We start from the raw sequence: 23684 nt of genomic DNA on the forward strand, positions 1-23684 counted from the left end.
ATTTTTTTAATATGAAGAGAAATCTCAGAAATGCAGTCTTTCAGAATAATCTCAATAGGAAATCATTTAATATTGTATAATTATTTTCTAATGTTTTTACTGTTGTCTTGCCAATACTTAACCTAACAAGATTTTGAAGTAACCTTTTTAACTGAGTCTTTCCAAAGCATTCAGTTTAGTTGTCATGGAGACATCACTTTCCTTTCACTCTTGTCAGCTTATGGGATAATTAAATAAAATTATGTTATTGTGGTTACCAAAAAAGCTGTCCTAAGTAAAATGTGGGGACAAGCTCCCTGACTTAAGGTAAGTATTTGACTATCCAAGGAGAAGCAGAGCATGACTGCGCAATCCTCAGCTATCCACATTCGGCTTGCTCTGAGCATGGTTCTATTTTGCAGAGGGAATGTAGAGTACAAGTATAACTGGCAAGTTAGATAAATGGAAGATAAATTGAGGTACAGAGCCTCTATTTGGGTACAGTGTGACCTCATACCAACATAACTCCAATGAAGCTTGAACCAGACATAGGAAAATCCAGTTATCCCAAAGAGTTCTCTCAGGAGACTTTCTCTGCAGAAGAGATCAAAAACAGAGGATGTACTATGACCATCTCCAATATGTTCATAATACTAAGATAATAAGTATTGGAGGAAATGAAAATTACTCCAGGAACAGGGTAGATTGAAGAGCATAAACAACTGAAACAAATCAAGCAGTAACAGAAGAGCCCTGCTTTGCTGAAAGAGGTTTTCAACTGTCACTTTTATAGCCATGAAAGTAATCCTATTACCATTTTCTGTGATACTAAGAATTGCAGGTGTCACCATTATCATGTAAAATCCTCATCTCACATGGGTGATGTTTTGTGGTATTCAGAGGAGAAAAAAACAACTTTCTAATCTGAGAACTAAAAGAAAATAAAAGTCTACAAAATACTTGACGAAGTGAAATGAATTGTTTTAACAGCAGTGACATATTAGAGTGATCAAAATTCATGTAGCATATATGGATGATGATTCATCTTTAGTACACCCTTAATTACTACATTCATCATATGATTTGAACCTGTTCCAGAAATATTTAAAACAGGTGCAAAATAAAAAAGCATAAAATGTCACTCTATGTGAAAGTAAATGGCAGTTACAATTATTATAAGTAGCACCAAACCATGGAACTTAAAGGACATTAATAGCATAATCTAAATTTTAAAATTTAGAAGAAAAAAAAATTTAGAAGAATAAATCAAATAGATACCCTTCATTCTGAAAACATGTTCTCATATTCTGATTGTGAGGAGAAGAGAAGGGGATACATAACAACATCTTGAATGAAAAAAAAAAAAAAGACAGACTTTTTCATTTCATCAGTAGTAAATTCCTTTGTTCTTTTTAGAATTTTTTATCTTCTATACCATGCCCAAGTGGAGTTTATCCCAGGTTTGCAACCTTCAAAAATCAATTAATGTAATCTATCACATCAACAAGAATAAAAATCATATGATCATATTAATACATGCACAAAAAAAGCACTTGACCAAATCCAACACCCATTTATGACTAAAACATACACACACACACACACACACACACACATACACGCACACACAATCTCAGCAAACTAGGAATATAGTGGTAACTACAATAGAACCTCCTTAACTTCACAAAGAACATCTACAAAAGACCTCCAGCTAACATCATGCGTAATTGTGAGAAACTAGAAATTTCCCCTCTAAGGTCAGAAATAAGCCAAGAATGTCCCCTCTCACTACTCCTGCTCAACACTGTTCTGAAGTCCTAGCTAATGCAATAAGACAAGAAAAGGAAATAAAATGTATACAGATTGGGAAGAAAGAAAGAAATCTTTGTTCACAGAGCCATGATTGTATAGAAAATCCCAAAGAATCAAAAAAGTCACTCCTGGAATTAATAAACAATTATAGAAAAATCACAGGCTATAAGGCTAATATAAGAGATGCATTAACACCAAACCAAGACTTTCTCATTGATGTAACTAAAATTAAAAGAGACCTGAAAAGGGTCTTCAACACAAGCTTCTCACCGTGGGACTCAATGATACTTAGCACTACGTGTGTACCTGCCTTCCCAAACCAAATATCACTGAACCAGCAAAACCCCAACAAAGCACATTCTCCTTTTGTACCAACTTTTCACAGAATGTGTATTTCTAGACAATTTCAGTATTTCCTCATTGATTCTTAGCTCCAGCTGAGACTTTGTGGCTTCCTAGCTTCATTCTTGATACTTCCCACGGATTGGTAAAAGAGGCTGCTTTCAGCTTACATGTGAAAAAGCTAAGAAAGAATGGTTTGGGATGGGAAATATGGTTGAAGTTTGAGATGGCAGAGAGAAGTTTTCACAAGAGATGGAGCTGTGGTCTTTGCTATTGCTTTCACCTTAGTGAAAAATTTGCATTTCTGCATGATTTCAGATTGAATGAAATCATGTTGTGGGTTTTTTAAAAGAGAACTTTATATCAATATTTCTTTTAATTTGGACTTTTAAATATATGATAGATAATTCACATAATCAAAAAATTACAGTTTGAAAGATATACAGTGAAGACTCCTTTCAAGATTATCTCCATCCACTCAGTTCCCAGTTGTTTCCTTCCCAGTAACAACTGTTTTATATAATGAATACATATATTCATTTTCTCAATTTACACAAATAGTAACATACCTTACTTTTTCAGTTAACACTATTTCTTTAAAAACTTTCTAAGTCAATACACAGAGCACTTTCTTGTCTGTTTTTAACAAATGAGAAATATTCCATTCTATGGATGTACCACATACATTTAACCAATATACCCTACAGATTTCTACATCTGTCATTTCACATCTGTAAGGATTCATCTGTGAGAAATAAAGTTACTGGTTCAAAAGGAAATGTATGTTTATAATTTTGACAAATGCTGTCAAATTGCCCTTTATATAAAGTTATCCATATCCCTAAGAGCAATGAATAGTAGTGCTTGTTTCCTGTTACCAATAGATAACATAAAGCTCAAAACTTTGCCAGTATGACAGAAGAAATGGCCCTAGAGTAGTTTTTATATCCATGTCTCTAATATTCAGTGAAGTTACTACTTTTTTATATGTTTTTAAATTATTTGTATTTTGTTAAGTGTGAGCTATCTGTTAATATTTTTTGGCTTCTTATATTTTGGATTATCAGTCTTTTGCTGAGCTCCATGAGTTTTCTGTATCATGGTGAGATTAACTCATTGCTCGTAATAAAGGATTGCAGAATTTTTCCAAGTTTGCAATTTGTCTTTTGATTTACTGTGTGTGTGTTTTTTTTTTTGTCATGAAGAATTCTTTTTCTTCTTATGTTTCTAAATTTACTAATCTTTTTTATTGTAAATTCTGGATTCTGATTCCAACTTAGAAAAGCCTTCCTATTAAAAACTGAATTTTCATCTGGAATTTAAGGGCGTCCTTTTTTTATAGGTAGTTCTTGATGCATTTGGAATATATCATAATATGTACCAGAAAGCAACCTGTTGTCCCAAGACCACTTATTAAGCAATCCACTTTTACCCTCCTGTTTTGAGAGAGCCCTTTGTAACACACTAGATTTTAGTATCATTTATTTATAGCTGTTTACTTACTGATATACACATTCCTTTTTTAAAAATATTTTATTTATTTATTTGACAGAGAGAGAGCACAAGCAGGAGGAGTGGCAGGCAGAGGGAGAGGGAGAAGTAGGCTCCCCACTGAGCAAGGAACCCAATATGGGTCTGGGATCATGACCTGAGCTGAAGGCTCACACAACCAACTGAGCTACCCAGGTGCCCCTTGACATATACATTCTTGAGTTATTGAGACATAAAGTGTTTTACTACCAGGAAATCTAGCTGCTACCAGTATTGCTCCTTTTGTCAGTTTTTCTCAATATTCCTGTTTGTATACTTTTTCTATATAAACATTTTAATCAATTTTTCAATAGTTTAAAAACACTTGGTATTCTTATTGGATCATTTTAAATTTACATCATGAAGAATTGAAGAAATTTACATTGCTTTACTTTATAATTTATGAAGAATTGATAACTTTATGATTTTGAATTTTCCTGTCAAAACCTTGGTGTGACTTTCCATTATTTCAGTTCTTCTTTTATAACCTTCAAAAGCATTCTGAAGTTTTCTGAATATATGTTTTATATTTCTTGATGTGTTTATTCCTGGGTATTAAAATAATATCTGGAGTGATTTGTTCTATTATTTCATAGTTGTTTCTTGTATAATAAAAACTGTTGATTTCTCTGTATTAATTCTACGTCCCACCCCTTTACTGAATATTCTTTTATGTGGTAGGTTTTCAACTGATAGTATTTTTTATACATTCATATGGTCTTCAAACAATGTTTTTATTTATTCCCTAGTAGATTCCTGCAGGAAGGGAGAAGAAATGTGTGGGAAATATCAGGAAGGGAGACAGAACATAAAGACTCCTAACTCTGGGAAACGAACTAGGGGTGGTGGAAGGGGAGGAGGGCGGGGGATGGGGAGAAATGGATGACGGGCACTGAGGGGGACACTTGACGGGATGAGCACTGGGTGTTATTCTGTATGTTGGTAAATTGAACACCAATAAAAATTAATTTATTTAAAGAAAATTTTAAAAAGAAAAAAAAAGGAGGGTAGATAGAAAAATATACTCGGAATTCTTTCATGTTCAAAACAGTTCATTCTAGCCTTTAATCTTAAAGAACAGTTTTGTTGGTTAGAAAATTATTGGGTCATGGGATCCCTGGGTGGTGCAGCGGTTTGGCACCTGCCTTTGGCCCAGGGCGCGATCCTGGAGATCCGGGATCCAATTCCACGTCGGGCTCCCGGTGCATGGAGCCTGCCTCTCCCTCTGCCTGTGTCTCTGCCTCTCTCTCTCACTGTGTTCCTATCATTAAAAAAAAAAAAGAAAGAAAAAGAAAATTATTGGGTCACACATTATTTGAGGATCTTGTAAGATTTGTTCCACTACCTTCTAAAATTGAATTTCCTGAGAAATCTGAGGTCAACCTGATTTTTCTCCCTTATATATATAACTTAACCATTTTGACTAGATATCCAAAAGATTCATTCTTTGTCCATAAAGTCCCATCTGGATTACTTTCCCCTGGCACACAATGTTTTCTTTCATTATATGGATTCAAATCTTTTATTTCACCAAGATTTTCTTGAGTTATATCTTTATTCCTTGGGAGTCTAATTATGCAATGTTACATTTTTATTTGCCTCACTTCAATATTACCATCTTTCTCTAATTCTTTAGATCAGTTTTGTTATTTCTAAATTGTATGCATCTAAACCATATGTCTATTTTCCCTTGTTCCTGTTCTTTGCATTTCTGTGATGGCTTTGTTTTTCATTTCTGCTTTTTCTTAAGTTCTTCTGGCCATCTTATTTTACCTTGCCATCTTCCTTACTTTTTTGTTTCTGCTTTTTGGTTTTCCTTTAAAGAAGTGGTTGCCTTACGAAGCCTTTGTTTTCAAATTCATGGCAGAATGTTTTTTCTCAGTTTTCATCTGATCTGCATTAATGTTTTCTAAGTTTTGTGTGTCAATAAGTTTGAGTGACCTTTCTTCCTTTAGTCAAATAAGCATTTAAACTGATGTAATGCCAGTTCATTTTCTTTCCAGATTAATGAAGATACAATTGACATAAAATATTTTATAAATTTAAACAGGACAATATGATGTCATATGTAGTGTAAAATGTTTACCACAATAAAGTTAGTTAATGCATCTTTCACCTCCCACAATTGCCATTTCGTTGCTGTTGTTCTGTTGTTGTTAATGTTGGTGGTGGTGGTGTTATGGTGAAACATTTAAGAGCTAGTCTCGTAGCAACTTTAAAGTATACAATACAGTATCGTCAGCTATAGTCACCATACTGTAGGTTAGATCCACCCGATTATTCATCTTATAATTGGAAGTTTCTATCCTTTAACCAACATATCTTCGTTTTCCAAGCCCTAGCCCTGGCAACCATCATTCTCCTCTTTGTTTCTATGACTGAAGTTTTTTTAGATTCTGTATATAAGTAAGATCATACCGTGTTTGCCTTACTCTGACTTATTTCACTTAGTTTTGTACCTTCTAGGTCCATCCATGTTGTTTCAAGTGGCAAGATCTCATTTTTATCATGACTGTGGAGTATTTCATTAGATAGATGATAGATAGATAGATAGATAGATCACATCTTCTTTATCCACTCATCTATCAATGGACACCAAAATTGCTTCCATATCTTGGCTATTGTAAACAATGCTGCTATAAACATAGGAGCACATACATCTTTTTGAATTAATATTTTTGTTTTCTTTAGGTAAATACTCAGGATTGGAGCTATTGGATCATGAGATAGTTCTATTTTCAATTTTTTGAGAAACCTCCACAGTAATTGCACAAGTTTGCATTCCCACCAACAGCACCCAAAAGTTTGTTTTTCTCCTCATCCTCACCAATACTTGTTATCTCTTGCCTTTTTGATTCTAGCTATTCTGAAAGGTGTAAGGTAGATATCTCATTGTGATATTGATTTACTTTTCCCTGACAAATAGTGATGTTGAGCATCTTTTCATTTGTCTGTTGGCCATCTGTAATGTCCTCTTTGGAAAGATGTCTGTTCAGGTCCTCTGCCCATTTTTAACCAGATTTTTTTTGGGGGGGGGGGGGAGGCGTTGAGTTGTATAAGTTTTTCATATATTTTAGGTATTAGCCCCTTATCAGATAAATCATTTGAAAATATCTTCTCCCGCTCACTAGATTGCCTTTTCATTTTGTTGATGGCTTCCTTTGCTGGGAAAAAGCTTTTAATTTTGGTGTAATCTTAATAGTTTATTTTTGCTCTTGTTTTCCTTGCATGAGAAAACATATACAAATGCCTATGTTCTCTTCTAGGAGTTTTGTGGTTTCAGATCTCACATTTAAATTTTTAATCCATTTTGAGTTTATTTTTGTGTATGGTTTAAGAAAGTGGTCCAGTTTCATTCTTTTTCATGTAGCTGACCAGTTCTCCCAGCACCATTTGTTGTAAAGACTCTTTTCTCATTGTATGTTCTTGTCTTCTTTGTTGTAACATTAACTGACCATTTAAGGATGGATTTATTGCTGGGCTTTCTATTCTGTTTCATTGATACTATGTGTCTATTTTTGTCAGTACCGTACTGTTTTATAGTATATCTTGAAATCTGGGATTGTGATATCTCCAGCTTTGTTTTTCTTTCCCAAGATTGCTGTGGCTATTGGGGATCTTTTGTTGTCCCATACAAGTTTTAGTATTACTTTTTCTAGTTCTGTTAAAGTGCTGTTGGTGTTTCAATAGGGACTGCAATAAATCTGTAGATTGCTTTGGGAAGTATGGACATTTTAATAATATTGGTTTTCCTTTACTTATTTTTCAATTATATTATTAGATTTTTTGTTCTTGAGTTGTATGAATTCCTTGTATATTTTGTACATTAACTCCTTATCAGAGAGATGGTTTACAAATATTATAAAGGTTGCCTTTTCCTTTTATTGATTATTTCCTTTGTGTAGAGACTAGTTTGATATAATCCCACTTATTGATTTTTGGTTTTGTTTCTTGTATTTTTGGTGTTATATCCAAAAAATTACTGTTAAGACCAAAAGACCTGTTAAGACCAAAGGTCTGTTAAGACCAAAGATTTTTTCCCTGTTTTCTTCTAGGAATTCATGGTTTCAAGTATTATGTTTAAGTCCTTAATCCATGTCAAGTCAACTTTTGTGAGTGTTTCAATTTCATACTCTTATATGTGAATTTCCATTTTTAATAAAATTATTTAAAGTGACTATCCCTTCCCCATTGTAAATTCTTGGCTCCCATGTCAAATATTAGTTTACCATATATGTGTGGGTTTCTCGATTCTAACCCATTGGTCTATGTGTCTATTTTTATGCCAGTACCATACTGTTTGATCACTTTAGCTTTGTGATATAGTTTGAAATCTGGAAGTGTGATACCTGTGGTCTTGTTCTTTCTCAAGATTGCTCTGGCTATTTGGAGTCCTTTGTAGTCTAATACAATCTTGGGATTTTTTTTTTTTTTTGAAAATACCATTGCAGTTTTGGTAGGGATTGCATTGAATCTGCAGATCACTTTGGATCGTATGGATATTTTAACAATATTAATTTTTCTGATCCAGGAACATAGAACATTTTCCCATTTATTTGTGTCTTCTTCAGTTTTTTCATAAATTTCTTATAGTTTTCAGAGTTTAGATCTTTTGCTCCCTGGTTACATTTATTCCTAAGTATTTTTTATGCTATTATAAATGAGATTGTTTTCTTTATTTTTTGTTTTCAGATAGTGTTAGTGTATAGAAACACTATTGATTTTCATACATCAATTTTGTATGCTGAAACTTTACAGAATTGTTTATTAGTTCTAACAGTTTCTTGGTGGAGTCATTATAGTTTTCCATATATAATATTATGTCATCTGCAAATACAGATAATTTTACTTTTTCCTTTCCCATTTGGATGCCTTTTATTTCTTTTTTTATTTCCCTTTTAATTCCTTCTTTGTCTCATTGATTGTTCAGGTATGTGCTGTTCAATTTCCATGTATTTGTGAATATCTCTGGTTTTCCTCCTGTAATTGACTTCTAGTTTCATTTCATTGTGGTCAAAAAAGATCCATGGTGTAATTTCAGACTTCTTACATTCACTAAGGCTTGTTTTGTTACTTAACATATTATCTATCCTGGAGGATGTTCCACATGCACTTGAGAAAAATGTGTGTTCTGCTCCTGTTAGATAGGATGTTCTATATATGTGTTAGGTCTATTTGGTCTAAAGTATAGTTCAAGTTCAATGTGTACTTATTGATTTTCTGTCTTGGTCATCTATCCATTGGTATAGGTGGAGTATTAAGGTCCCTTATTTTAATTGCATTGTTGTCTATCTCTCCCTTCAGATCTTTTAGTATTTGCTTAATATATTTAGGTGCATGTTGTGTACATATATATTTACAGTTATCTCTTCTTAATAAATTGACCCCTTTTTCAATATATAATGTCTTCCTTTTTCTCTTCTTACAGTTTTTGACTTAAAGTATATTTTATTTGATGTAAGTATAGTTAATTCTGTTCATTTCTGGTTTCCATTTGCATGGAATATATTTTTCCATCCCTTCACTATGAGCCCCTGGGTGCCCTTAAAGTTGCAGTGAGTCTTTTGTAGGCAGCGTATAATTGGGTCTTGCTGTTGTTGTTGTTGTTGTTTTAAATCTGTTTAGCCACTCTATATCTTTTGATTAGAGAATTTAATCAATTTACATTTAAAGTAATTATTGATCGATCATGACTTATTAATGACATTTTTTTCTGCTATTTTCAAGCTCCTTTGTTGTTTTCTTCCTCTCTTGCTGTCTTCTTTGTGACTTAATGATTTTCCATAGTGGTATACTTTGATTCTTTTCTCTTTATCTTGTGTGAATCTACTTGAAGTTTTTGTTCTGTGGTTACCCTGATGCTTACATAAAAAACTTATTACAGGCTATTTTAAGCTGATAACATCTTAACTTTGATTGCATACAAAAACTCTTTTACTTCTCCCTGCCCCCACATTTTGTTTTTGATGTCACAATTTACATATTTTTATATTGTGTATTCACTAACAAATTATTGTAGCCATAGCCATTATAATACTTCTGTTCTTTAACCTTTAGAGTTGGGTATGGGTATTTAAAATATCACCATATTAGGGGATCCCTGGGTGGCTCAGCAGTTTGGCGCCTGCCTTTGGCCCAGGGTGCGATCCTGGAGTCCCAGGATCGAGTCCCACGTCAGGCTCCTGGCATAGAGCCTGTTTCTCCCTCTGCCTGTGTGTCTGCCTCTCTCTCTCTCTCTCTCTGTCTATCATGAATAAATAAATAAATAAATCTTTAAAAAAATATATCACCATATTACAACGTTGGAGAATTCTGAATTTGATGATATGCATATCTCTTCCAGGGTTTTATATTTTCACGTTTTTATGTTACTGATTAGTGTCCTTTTATTTCAGCTTCTAGAACTCCTTTTAGCATTTCTTGTAAGGCAAGTAATGATGAACTTCCTCAGGCTTTGTGTATCTGGGAAAGTCCTTATCACTCCTTCATTTATCAAGGACAACTTTGTTGGATATAGTATTTTTGGTTGGCAGGTCTTCTTTTTCTTGTAGCATTTTGAATATATCATCCCACTCCCTCATGGCCTCTGAAGTTTTTGCTGAGAAATCTGGTAAGAACCTTATGGGAGTTCCTTTCTAAGAGATAAAGCTTTTCCCTTGCTTGTTTAAAGATTCTCACTTTGTCTTTGATTTTTGAAACTTTATTATGATGTATCTGGGAGATCAAGTTGAATTTGTTTGGGGACCTATGACCTTATGATCGTGGTTGTCCAAATCTCCCCCCGGTGGCTAGTCCAACTTTAGTGGTATTTACAATTAATTGATCACAGCCAGTTACAGATTCTTTTTTTGTTCCATCTACACTCCCATGCTTCACTTAACTAGCTTTTAAAAAAACCTGAAAAACAAAAAAACAAAATATCTCCATAGATTTAGGAAGTTCCCAGCTATAATTTTTTTAAATATCTGCCTTCCCCTTTCTCTCTTCTCCTTTCAGGACTCAGTAATGTGGAGATTGTTTTTCTTAAGGGTATCCTAGAAGCTCCATAGGATTTCTTCATTCCTTTTTATTCCTTATCTATTTTTGCTCCTCTGACTGAATAATTTCAAATTATCTGTATTTGAATTGACATTCTTTCTTCTGCTTGGTCAAGTCTCCTGTTGAAGTTCTCTGTTATTCCTTAGTTTAGTCATTGTATTCTTCAGCTCTCAAGCTTCCTTTTTTTTTTTTAATGTCTTTTTGTGTTGTATTTGAAATTATCATTTCATTCTTGTATTGTTTTCCCAAAGTCCTTAAATTTTTTTATCTATCTTTCCTTGGAGTTCTCTGAGCATCTTTAGAACAACTATTTTGAATTCTTGGTTACTTTATGTACCTCCATTTCTTTGTATCATTTACTAGAAGTTTATTATTTTTCTTTGGTGATGTCATATTTCCCTCATTCTTCATGATCTCTTCTGAGTTGCATAGATGTCTGCATATTTGAAGAAGTAGTGACCCATTTCCAGACTTTATCAACTGACTTCAGTAAAGAAAGGTCTTTATCACTAGGTGTAGTAGTGCAGGGTGTCAAGTGTGGGAGTGTTTTGTGACTCTGTCTCAACTCAGGCTATTGGAGTCCATGACATTAACAACTATATGATCCTTAATGAGAGCTACAGGTCATAAGAGCTCCCCAGTCTAACCACATGAGTCTACAATGATGATCTCCCTAGTTTTAAGGTCAGTAACCTTAATCACAACTGCAAAGTTCCTTTTATCATTAATACAGTATCTTCTTAGATCTGGTATTTGGGCATGGAAGTTTCAAAAGATATTTTATTCTTCCAACAGATCCAAATATGTCCAGCATTTACCTTCATCTGAGACACAACAAGATAAATTTCACCAAAGACACAGTTCTTTTGATTAGCTAGTATAATTTGGCAAATAAGAAAACCCGCATTTGAAAACAAGTTAATGAAACTGAAATTTGAAGAATTAATTTGATTAGTGACTGATACATACAAATGCCAAATATGAGGAAGGTTAGAATCTTAGCATAATTTTCAAATTTTCCTAAATTTTCAAATATTCCTCAAATTCTAAAAAAGAAAAACAAAAAAAACTAATAAAATGGAAACTTGAAGAACCCATTTGATCAAGAAAAAGGCATTCCCATAGCAGTGGCTAATGTATAAAAATGCCAAATAGAAAAAGTGAACTTTTAGCAGAAGAGTCTGAATTTTCTTGCCAGAGATATATAACTTCATTTTAGTCATAAGTAAACATTGTACTAATAAAAATAAGATCATTCTACAAAATAATCAGTATTCTTCTGAAATGTCAAGATTATAAAAGAAAGGAAAGGATCAAATAATTGTCACAAACTGGAGGAAATGTAGGAGAAATAAAAACTAAATGTAATGTGGTATGCAATATAAAATTTTGGAAGTAAAATGGAACATTAATTAAATACCAAATCAGGCTGGAAATGATGAGATACATTCACCTGTAGAAGTGACACTGAATCTAAGTAAGGATAAAGGTGAACAGTCAGAGTGTGAATATTATATGCTCTGAAAATGTACAAATGATCAACTAATTCAAACAAGGAAAGCATAAAAGAAAAAGATAGAGAGTAAATAAATTTGTTGATCATCTTGTCTCTAATAGCTGGGAGTCAGTAACATTTAAAGCTGACAAATCAATTAATAGAAATATGTACATTTTTAACAGTGTGAAGATAAATACTAATATCAGATGGTGGAAGAATAGAAGGCAACAGGATAGAAGAGAAAACATTCTTATTTTGTTATTTTCTCTTAATAGGATTCATACTGTAGGGCTAATGGTATAATATACAGTTATATTCATAAAGGCAATCACTAGGTGACAAAAGTTTTTTTAATTATCCAAAAGACATTTTTAATTATCCAGAAGATATTTTAATTATACAGAAGGCATTTTTCAAAAGCAAAAATAACAGCATGGTAAAAGTTTTCAAACACATGTAATAAATAGAGGAACATTGAGATTCTTTATATACTTGTTTCCTTATATATGCCTAAAGAAACTCTGAAAGGATAGATAAGAAACCAGAAGAGGTGGTGTCTATGTGAGGGTAGTGATGTGAGGGAGAATATAGGGCAGATAATGGATATATGGGGCAACAAGATGGTGTAGACTTTTCACTGTATTTTTAGAAATTTAATTAATTTAATTTAGAAAATTAGTTAATATAATTTTAAGTTTACCTAATCAAAAAAATGAAATAAAATATAATATAAAAATATATTCAATTATTAAAAACTGGGCCCATTTTTCTCTCTGTTGTCATAGTTAAGCTATTGCCAATATTTTATAAAAAATATAAAATTTAAATGATTATTTATTAGATAGTTCCACAAACTTTGGGCATCTCAATATTTTCCCAAGAAGGCAGATATGAATTGAAATATTTTAACCAAGAGCAAAATCCTAATCAAAATGAGTTAATTGGGCTTATTCATCCCAGATTTTAAAAGTTAATCATTATGATGAACAAGTAGAAGATATGAATTTATAACTCACAATTTATTATAGTTTTATATTCTGAGAATACCATTAGTCTTCTTTCACATTCTCATATAATGACTTAATTCTATTACTCTGACTAAAGACCTTTGCAAAGTTTTTCTGAAGTAAGAAAACAATTTTCTTGTTTTCAAGTAACATTTTTATTTTACTCTTCTTAGATATGATAATCACTTTAATTTTAATTTAATTTAATTTTAGCACTTTAGTAACCTACTATTCAAGGTACATGAGATAATATATCTTCTAGTTGACATTTTAAACTATCTTCAGTTGTCAAATGATGTATCCAGGAAAGAATATCTACCCATTTTCCTAATTTGCTATGAGATACTTCCTAAAATCATCTGAGATCAATTGTTTGAAATCACTATAGAAACTACTTCTTTCCTAAGCAATTGAATAATTTAATCAGATAAAGACAAAGACCTATATGAGAAAAGTTTTCATATTAATAGGCTTTATGGGGCAAACGAATCTGTTATTTCTAAAACAATAGCAAACAGTTCAGCGGGGCCTACATATGATAAGGAATCCTACAGTATTAAATTATTTTTAGCCAAAACATATTTCTTTTATTTTTGCTTGGCCAAATTATAAAATATATAACACTATGAGAAATATTTGTGTCTTAACACTATGGAACTGTACAAAGCCAGTGCACTTTTCAAGATCAAATGACAGAAAAATGTGAGCAAGAAGCCAAAAGGTACATCCCTTGTTGAATCCAGCTGTTTAAACAATGTCATTAGGATGGTTTTCTTGCCTACTTGACTGGTTTTGCTTGCTTCTGCTTTGCTTCAAATCAGACAGGATTTATCTGTGTGACAGCAGCATGGCTGCAAGTATTCTGAAAACCATAAGGATTATAAATGTCAGAAACCTGGAGAGTTCTGAATCGCCCAGTCTGAGTTACATGGCCAGCCCCATGACAACCACTGAGGTCAGGGAGATACAACGCCCTGAGTGGTCAGGCCTGGACCTGGCCCGTGAGTGAAGAGGAATTAGGCAGCATAAGACTTGGCCAGGCCTACATAATCTTTATGACATGGGAGAAGGTGTGGCTCCCTAAAAGAGAGTGCTGAAGATGTTTATCTATGTATTTTTCTTCTTACTTAATCTGATGCTAAAATATCCAGCCCAGGGGAATGAGTTTTAGAAGTTCTGAAATGGTTTCTCTGAAGCCTTTCATATCCAAATGTTAGAGCCCTGAGTTATTTTAGGGGAACATCATCTGATTTCAATTCCCGGAATTGGGTCTTAAAATGGCACTTTAGACTTCATCATGGCATTCATTACTCCCTCTAACGCTTTCCACTTCTATAAGCAGAATCAAATGATACAGATTGGCAAACCTTAAACACAGTCCTAGGAACAAGCACATGCTCAAACATGGAAGGTCAAAAAGTCTCAAGAGGGCTGTTTTCTGAGATTTCTTTCTGCTCATACCCTCCTCTTAGAGAATGCACCTTTCCCTGCAGCCCCACAGGCCAGACAGTCTTGTTCTTTGTCATAGCTGCAAGTAGGCTACTGCTGGGTCCTGGCCATCCAAGATTCCAAGTCCTCCTCAATTTCTGACTACTTGTTGCTGCCTTTCCAGCTCCATCCAAAGATTTCACATGGTAATTACAGTTAGAACACATTCCATCCACACTGAAGTGGGTATATTTTTCATAGAGATTAAAAATTGTTGCTCAGAGATATTAATTAATTAATTGCCCAGACTGACCCAGGAAAGTTTTGAGCTAGGTCTTCTGCCTAGGTCATGTGCTTTTCCCCCCTGTACCCACACACTCTTCCTCAGTCCTCATACATCGCCTAACTTTCTTCCCAATATTTTTGTTCTAAAGCAAACAAAACTATTTTGGTAGTGAAGTTTTTTGGTTTGGGTTTTTTTTTAAGCAATTAATGTTGAAGTAGAAAAATGATTAATGTGAAAGAGACAGCTCTCTCTTCAGAATCATCAGCATTCCTCCTCAATCTCACGGAAGGGAAGAAAAGGTTTGAAAATGGCAGCCCAGAAACAATAGCGACAGTTCAAGGGGATACTACAGTAAAGGGCAGATAGTTTAAAAAATAGAGTTGATATGAAGGGTACTTGCCTTGGCACATCTGAGAAACTATAGGAAAATAAGATATTACAACTTATTTGCTATATATTTAAGCTGCTTATGTTGATTGCTTGTTAAATGTGACTGGAATTTAGCCAACTCCTGTTGACATATACTCCCAGAAATTCCCTTGTTAGCTCATAATGGATGATAAATAAATGCTGATGACTGATATGTTACAATTTTTCCCTTTCATCTGACTCCTCAGAAGCATACAGCTTGCCGAGAGTAAGTCAATGCTCTTCAAAAACCTAGTGGTCATATTTAATTTATGTTAAGTCAGAGATACCTTTTCTCTAATCAGTGATTACACACACACACACACAAAATCTTGTAACAAGCTTCTGTACCTGAGGACTTACTAACCACCAAATAATCATCCCTACATGTGGGCTTTTCCTCCTAATTTCTGAAGGTTGGAATGATAAGGATATATGTATGTCCTTATAAATATGCTCTTACGTATATCCTTATGTAAATGTATCTCCTTAAATATCTCCTATTATGTCACCTTAAATATCTCTCTCTCTCTCTTTCTCTCTCTGCATATATATATATAACCATCTGTGAAACCCAAAGTTGTTATTAGATCCAAACCATGGAGTTTGGAATAGTGGTTTCCAGAACTAATGGATCAAAACCTGATTGAGTAATGGATTGTGGGAAAGCCTAAATCACGATTAAGGAAATAAGGAGTTGGACTCCATGTAAAGCTGCATGTGTAATTCTTTATAAGAAATTCAGCCCACTGACTGACAATGGGCCATATCATGGATACACAAGACATGGTTCAGAGGAAAGGACATGGGCTCCACACTAACCATTAAGTAAGCTACTTAAACCCCTTGAACCTGTTTCCTCGTTTGTAACATGAATGTTATTTACTACAATGGGAGGATGTGAGGGTTTGATGATATAATGCACAGAAAGCACTTGGCACATCCATTGATGTCCTCGGGAAAAAACCAAAGCCAAATTGAATTCAAACATACATCTGACTTGGAATCAAAGGCAGTGCCTTTCTGTACAGCAAAAGACTCTTATCAAAACTCTACCCTATGAGGTAATCATTATAACTCTTACAAGCGCAGATTGTTTTTTAGTTTACAAAATATACTACATAGTATGGAATGAGTTACTGAATCAAAAGATTGAAGCTCTAATACCAGTTTTGCTGGCATTACTCCATCTGTGATCTTCAGCATGACTTAATCTCTCTGAGACTCGTTTTCAAGTCTCTGAGTGGGAAGGATAGAACCTGCTTCAGAGGATTGTGGTGAGGATTAGCTGTGACAAGGGAGGGAGCATAAGTAGCAGAGTGACTAGTACGTGGTTTCCTCTTCTTTCCCAATCCTATTTAAGATATAAGCAAGGCAGTGAAACTCTTCAAAATGTTTGAATATAAACGGATTCTAAAATAGGAAAAAGTATACGAACACATAAATTTGAAAGATAAAATAATAGCATTAAATTATTCCAATTTTCAAAAGCATAGTAACTCAAAATAGCATAAATGATTTCCTACATCCTCAGGCATGGCCACATCTGCTACATTTTTGCAAATACTTTCTGTTGTGGATTGTTGTTTTAATGTAAATATTCCTTTTGCCTTATGAAATATTATTTCTTTGGGATCTTTTTCTAATAAAATTGTCACTTATCATGAATTCATCACTGCTGATTTATTTCTTTTGACAATTTCTACATCTGTGTAAAGCTACACAAACATGGTTGGTATTTCTTATTCAAAACACATCAATAATGTTGGAGGCCAGGGTACACTTATCTTTTTCTGTCAAACTAAAGTCAACTGTTTTGCTTTTTAGAATGTTAATGGAGAGCCTGTCAGATATTCAAATAATAGTGGAACAATGTTTATCAAAATCATTATGCTCAGGGGGGAAAAAAAGGCAAAAACAATGGCTATCTAAAGTAAATAAAACATGGATTTTTTTTTAAATTACCCTATGTAAGTCTTTAATTCCTAATGAAAAAGAAAAAAAAAATAGTATGTGGCCAGTACTGAACAAAAATATGCTAAATCCAAGGACAATGTAATCAGAATCAATAATGTGACAGTAAAATAGTTAACATTATGTTTGCTTCTTATTCCATAGTTAAAAGAAATCCATGTTTCGAATATGATCATCCTCCTAACAAGCTAAATTATTGTTCATCTTAATGTCATCCAGAAGTAAAGCATTTGCCTAAAATGAATTTTCTTTCTTTTTAAATATCCAAATCAGTGATTCATATCTTCCCTATTTGGGGAATAAAATATCATATTTTGGTTAAAAATAACTTCTGATAGGTTACTTAAGGATTTAAAAGATACATAAATGAAAGAGGTAGTATTCAAAAAAAAAAAAACCCTCAGCCTATTCCTCTGTGTAATTAGTTTGATAAGAATATAAGTCATATGGGTCATGAATAATTACAGTAATAGTTAAAGTCACCTAAAAAAGTGTAATTCCCAGGTCATTGAAAAATAAGTATAACTCAATTAAAAGCTGTGATATAGCTGAAGAAAGTATGTATTAGTCAGAAGGAAAGATTGATCAGCTACAACATTGTAAGATAATCTTTTTCAAACATTGCAGTGCCTATCCAGATTGTGTCAAGAAAAAATATAGGAAATTTAGCCATCAGTTTTTCTGGTAATAAAATTCATTTCCACGTAGTTTTACATCGAGAAAAAGCAGATTGTGGCCATGTTGATAGGAGTTTCTATCACAGATGTGATGGCAAAGTAATAAATTGGCACTCTGGTATTAAACATTAGATTTAAGAGTTTTTGCTTTTCTTAAATTGAACCACTCTGGAACTGATTGAATGAGGATTTTAAGCCTATCCAGCTAAGGACCACAGCAAATCCTTCAAAGTACCTCCACTCCAGGAGCATCTTCTCTGGGAGACAGCAGCTGTATAATTTCATTCTTGGCCTAGTGACTTTCCACACGCTCTGTTACAGTTATGTGAGAACATAACAATACAGAATCATTAATGGATAGCTTATCAGCTTTCAAGATGTGTATTTACTTCCAATCCCTTTCCAATGGCAGATGGTTACATTAGATTGCATGTCTTTCCAGAACATCCTATTTCTTGACGCAAATAACCATTCCATAATCTGTCATTTTTCTTGTGAAATATTTATAAGTGGGCATAGTTTTTGTAATGTGCTGAGGATTTAACTTCAAAGTTATTGAGATAATCTGGCTATTCCTGCAGGAAAAGAATGGGATCATTTAGGGAAAGACATGTCACCTTCTTCTGAGAATATATGAAAAGGATTTAGGGTCCAACACCATCTGGTTCTAAAGCTCTTTCATTAAGCTGTGACTTTTAGAAATGCTATGGCATAAGTCATCTTGGGTCGATATAATTTCAGAATCATTCTCTCCAATTCAATTTACCACCAAGAGCACCTGTAGATCAAATGGCTTTCCAAACCCAAATCATACAGTGAGCTGATAGGCTGTCAAAATGAAATTCTGTTATTTACAGGAGTTTGGCAGTGGAGGAGGGCAAGAGGAAAGAAAGATGTTGCATTCATCTACCAAGAAAAAAGATATAGAAATGGAAATAAGTAGGAGCAACAGGTTAATTTCACACTGTTCTAAGACACTGTGCTCTAGGAAGTTGATTTTCAAATTTGCTTGAAGATAAGAACTGTCTACAACCCTTTTTAAAAAATTCTCTGGGGATGCCTGGGTGGCTCAGCGGTTGAGCAGCTGCCTTCGGCTCAGGGCATGATCCCACCGTCCCCAGATCGAGTCCCACATCGGGCTCCCTGCATGGAGGGAAGCCCTGCTTCTCCCTCTGCCTATGTCTCTGCCTGCCTCTCTCTCTCTTGAATAAATAAATAAAATCTTTAAAATAAAATAAAATAACAAAAAATAAAAAATTCTCCGATCTCAGGACGACTGAGTGGCTCAGCAGTTGAGCATCTGCCTTCAGCTCAAGGCATGATCCTGGGGTCCCAGGATTGAGTCCTGCATCAGGCTCCCTGCATGGAGCCTGCTTCTCCCTCTGCCTCTGTGTCTGCCTCTTTCTCTATGTGTCTCTTATGAATAAATAAAAACTCTCAGATCTCAGCCCAGACCCACTAAACCACAGTGAGCTCAGGGATAAAACCTGGTAACCTGATAATCTGTGCCTGTAACAGGGCCTCGGGTGACTCTTCCTGGATAAGTTTGCGATGCACTGTTTGAAAAGAGAATGTCAAGTTGTTACCTGAGAAGATGCCTCCGTGTGCTTATTGTGGTATTCTGAGCCTTGGGAATAGTGCATCTCATCCCTAATAAGACGATAATCCACTTGTCGGAGTCAGAATAGAAGCTCAAATTCAAATGAGCAGAACAAAAATCACAAGGCCTCACAATGCGGGAAAAGAGCTTCAGCCAGACATAGTCATAACAAGTCCGGGGAAGGCAGCTCGAGCATATTACCAGTTGCAGTTATTTTAAACAAGCAAACAAAAAGCACACGGATGGCTGCAATATGAAGACATGGCTGCAAATCCTGACGTTTTCAGTCACATTTCTATTATCTATATGAAAGAAATGATGATACCCAATTCATAAATGCTTTATTATCGGAGCTGGTATGATAAGTAAATTAAGTAATGTGTTTACAAGTCCACACAAGTGGATTATGCCTACCAGGTGAAGACTATGAGGGCAACCATTAGTGTCGGGAGAGTCCAGCAAGGTGTGAGAAACTGCAGTGGGAACACAGAGAATGTAATAGAGAGAACGTGGCTAAATGGCAGCAGGAAACCTAGTCCCCTCTAGTGGCTAATAGTTCCCTGCAATTGCCATCTCCGGACCTGGGAAGTAAAAACAGGATTCAAATTACTTGGGGAGGAATTGGGTAGCTGAAAAGTCACCAAGATACAAGTCAGACCTATGGGAGAAAACTCAGTGCCCACTTCGTGGAAATGGGGTACATGATGAGAGCTTTGTGTAACACACGGTATTAGCCCTGAAAGCAAAATCAACAAGGAAAAGCAGGAGTGAGCTATTCCTAAGGCTTCCAATTCCCCTTGGTCAAGTCTGGCAAAGTTGAGCCTACAAGTGGAAATAAAACCCTAGCTGTAAAGAATGGGGAGATTCAGAGAACGAAAGAGGTTTTTGCACAAAAGCCGATAAACCAAATTACTGAGACAATGTTTATTCAAGCACAAAATGGTGTTCAAGAGAGACATCTGCTGCCAGCAAAAGATCCTGGGTGTATCCAGAGGTTTTAAGTGCACATAAGCTTATTTTATGCAGCAGGCATGGGACATGGGACAATAGGGGAATGTGAGCATTGTTCAAATTTAGCAATAGCTTAAATGCAGCCTGATTCTGATTTTTTAAAGACCTACTAACAAACAAAAATGGTCTCTTGGCTAAATCAAACACCAAGGGACCAGGTTCTTACCATCACCTAGCCCATGAAGGGACAAGGAAAGAGGGCACAGATACAGATAATGTGGTATCTTCACTAATATTAAAAGTTTTCTGAATCTTTGGACTCAGACTTGAGGAACATTCAATTAACACCTACTGTAATCCAGGCACCAGAATGAGGCCCTCCCACACATATTTAACGTGCATATAATTAGGGGAAAATCCAAGTTATGATCATCCCACTCCCGTGAAACATCTCAAAACTCTGAGTAAAGGGTTTTAAGAGTAATAGTAATAATAATTTTGTTGCTAACAATAAGAATCACATAAGGAAATAAAGTAAAATATAATTGAGTAATGCCAAGAAAACTATTAGACCTACACATTTTAGAACATTTAACCTTGTAAATAATGTAAGTATGTTCTCTTGAGAACTTAATTACCATCCCAGGCATTAAAGAACATAAACTATTCCAAGTGAAGGCATGTAACACAAAACACAAAAGTCCCATTAATCCACACTGACTTCAAGATCTTGCATAAGAACCCTAACCTTGGGATCCCTGGGTGGCTCAGTGGTTTGGTGCCTGCCTTTGTCCCGGGGTGTGATCCTGGAGTCCTGGGATTGAGTCCCACATCAGGCTCCTGGTGTGGAGCCTGCTTCTCCCTCTGCCTGTGTCTCTGCCTCTCTCTCTCTCTCTTTCTGTGTGTCTTTCATGAATAAATAAATAAAATCTTTAAAAAAAAAAACTCTAACCTTTTTGTAAGTACTCATGATGAATTTTAAATACCTGCGTTTAAAAGAATTTCACCACCTCCTGAAAACAACAGGAGTAGAGTGCCCTCTAGAGTCCTACACATATTTTAAATGCCAAATTGAGGGGAAAATCTCATTTTAATCATTTGCTGGCCATGCTCATTAAAATTTAGAAATGTGGTAAATTTTTCTATTGCTGCTACAAAAATGTATGTCTCTTAAAAATTTAGTATAATTCTCTCTCCCCCAAGAGAAATATCTTGAACATTTGTTCTTTGAACAGAACCCAAAAAGACTAGATTGTATTTAATATATATTACATTTTTATTTTACTTTCTTTCTATAGCCTATATATTTGAAACAAATCGAATACCAGTAAGGCTATTTTCGTCTTTTATGTGTTCATGTTATCTGTTTATGTTTTGCTTTCATCGAAGTCTATAATTCCCCCAAAAGAGGAACAATATTTGTTAATCTAACATATCAGGCTCCTGCCTTAAACTGAGATCACACATAAGAGTAATTCATAAATACTTTTACAAGCAGATAAATCAACATACGGTGATTAAAATAAAGGCATAACTAGATAAGTATTTGCCACGTTTAAGACACATGGATCAGGCCTAGGCTCTAACAATACACTTAACAGGAACAGGTTTATATGATATGTGAAGTCTGAAGCTCCATCCTTTTTTTTTTTTTCTTTTTTTTTTTTTTTTTTTGAAGCTCCATCCTTGAATCAGAAACTAAAATTCAAAGTCTAGAAAGATGAACAGTTACTTCCTGCAGTTTAACAGAAGGTCGACTTTGCTTTAATACCTAGCTATCATGATGCTCTTTACCAATAAAGTCGAAGATCCAATTTCCTTATCTCTAGAACAGGGATAATTTTGACATCTGAGCTTGTCATTTTTTTATGTATCAAATGTGAAAACATATAGAAGGACTTTATAAACCACAAAAAAGTGTATGGGTGGTATTATTTGTTTTATATATAAAATTGAGAGGATTAGCTAAATTTGGCTAAATGAGGTCATCCTTAAATAAAAATGTTACGCACTCTGGTATTATCCCTGGCCACTCTTCAAGCTTTTTTTTTTTTTTTTTTTTTTTGCAAATTTTTCCTTTTTGCACATATTTTAACTGTTCCTCACATATAAATGTTTTATATATTCTTTGTGAATCTTTCCCATGACTTTTCCCTTGAAATTCTTCTAGAGAATCTCTTTCCCTCCAATGCCTTCAAATACTTCCTACAGTCTGGAAACACTTCAATTTGCCTCTACAGGTCTACTTCCTAACATCTAGATCTACAGGCCAACTGCCTACTTTATACCTCCTTCATCTACAGCGTTAGATAAGCCCTGGGGCTGAAATCAAAGACATGCATGCAGTATGTTTGAGATAAGATGCTGTCAGTGAAAAATGAGTCAAAACATATTTAGAACTGTCCTCCCCAGTCACAGCTGGACTCAGAGAAATGGCCAAGAGGATGGGAGGGCACCAGAGGCACCTTGATATTGTCCAGCCCTGGGACTATTCAGACCCACCTGTGCCCTACATTAAATGCAGTCCATCATTGTTTAAGGTACCCAAAAGCTTAATGCACAAAGGTTAGAGGCACAAACTACAGATGCTGCCACTGATACCCAAACCAAAATTTATGCCCATCATCTCACTTGTCTATCATTCTTTATATATTTTCTTCTTCCTTCCATCTTCCAGGTTGATCAGTCCCCCTACTTATCTAAGTTGCTCGCCTAGTGGAGTGACACAGCTCTTCAGCCTGAGAGTCTGAGTTCTTACTTGCTTTGTTCTTACCGTGCTATCATCACTGCAACTGCTGGCTCATCTTTGTTACCAGACATAGAAACACCGATGCCTATCCTGAGTTCCACTATTCAGTAGCAATCCTAGCTCTTCAAGATCCTGAGGCTCATTTCCCCCATGAATATAATAATTCCTTTCTTATCTGCTGGTCCACTGCCATGAGGAGCCCATAATAAGACAGGAATTACTTTCACTCTTTTGAAGTGAGGTCACAACTTCAGGTTCAGTGAACACACTGTATTATTACTCAGCGAAAGTGTTTCCCTAAACTAGCAGAGCTGAATTATCAGGGAAAGGAACTGCAAATTCAACAAATAGACATTAGGGGGTGATGCTGAGAAGGACCGGTTCAATTTCCACATCCTACTCCCT

The 23684-nt window shown here is 34.8% G+C and overlaps 1 long non-coding RNA gene across 1 annotated transcript in view; it reads right to left on the reverse strand.

The window, feature by feature from the left end:
• Positions 1–3651: 3651 nt before the first annotated feature.
• LOC140598192 (uncharacterized) overlaps positions 3652–23684 on the reverse strand; it is a 49050-nt gene continuing 29017 nt past the window's right edge. The window contains exon 3 of the long non-coding RNA XR_012000347.1: positions 3652–4924. This is a non-coding gene — a long non-coding RNA (uncharacterized lncRNA). The remainder of the gene's footprint in view (positions 4925–23684) is intronic.

Source organism: Vulpes vulpes, chromosome 3 (genome assembly GCF_048418805.1).
Source record: "Vulpes vulpes isolate BD-2025 chromosome 3, VulVul3, whole genome shotgun sequence".
NCBI classification, from domain to species: domain Eukaryota; kingdom Metazoa; phylum Chordata; class Mammalia; order Carnivora; family Canidae; genus Vulpes; species Vulpes vulpes.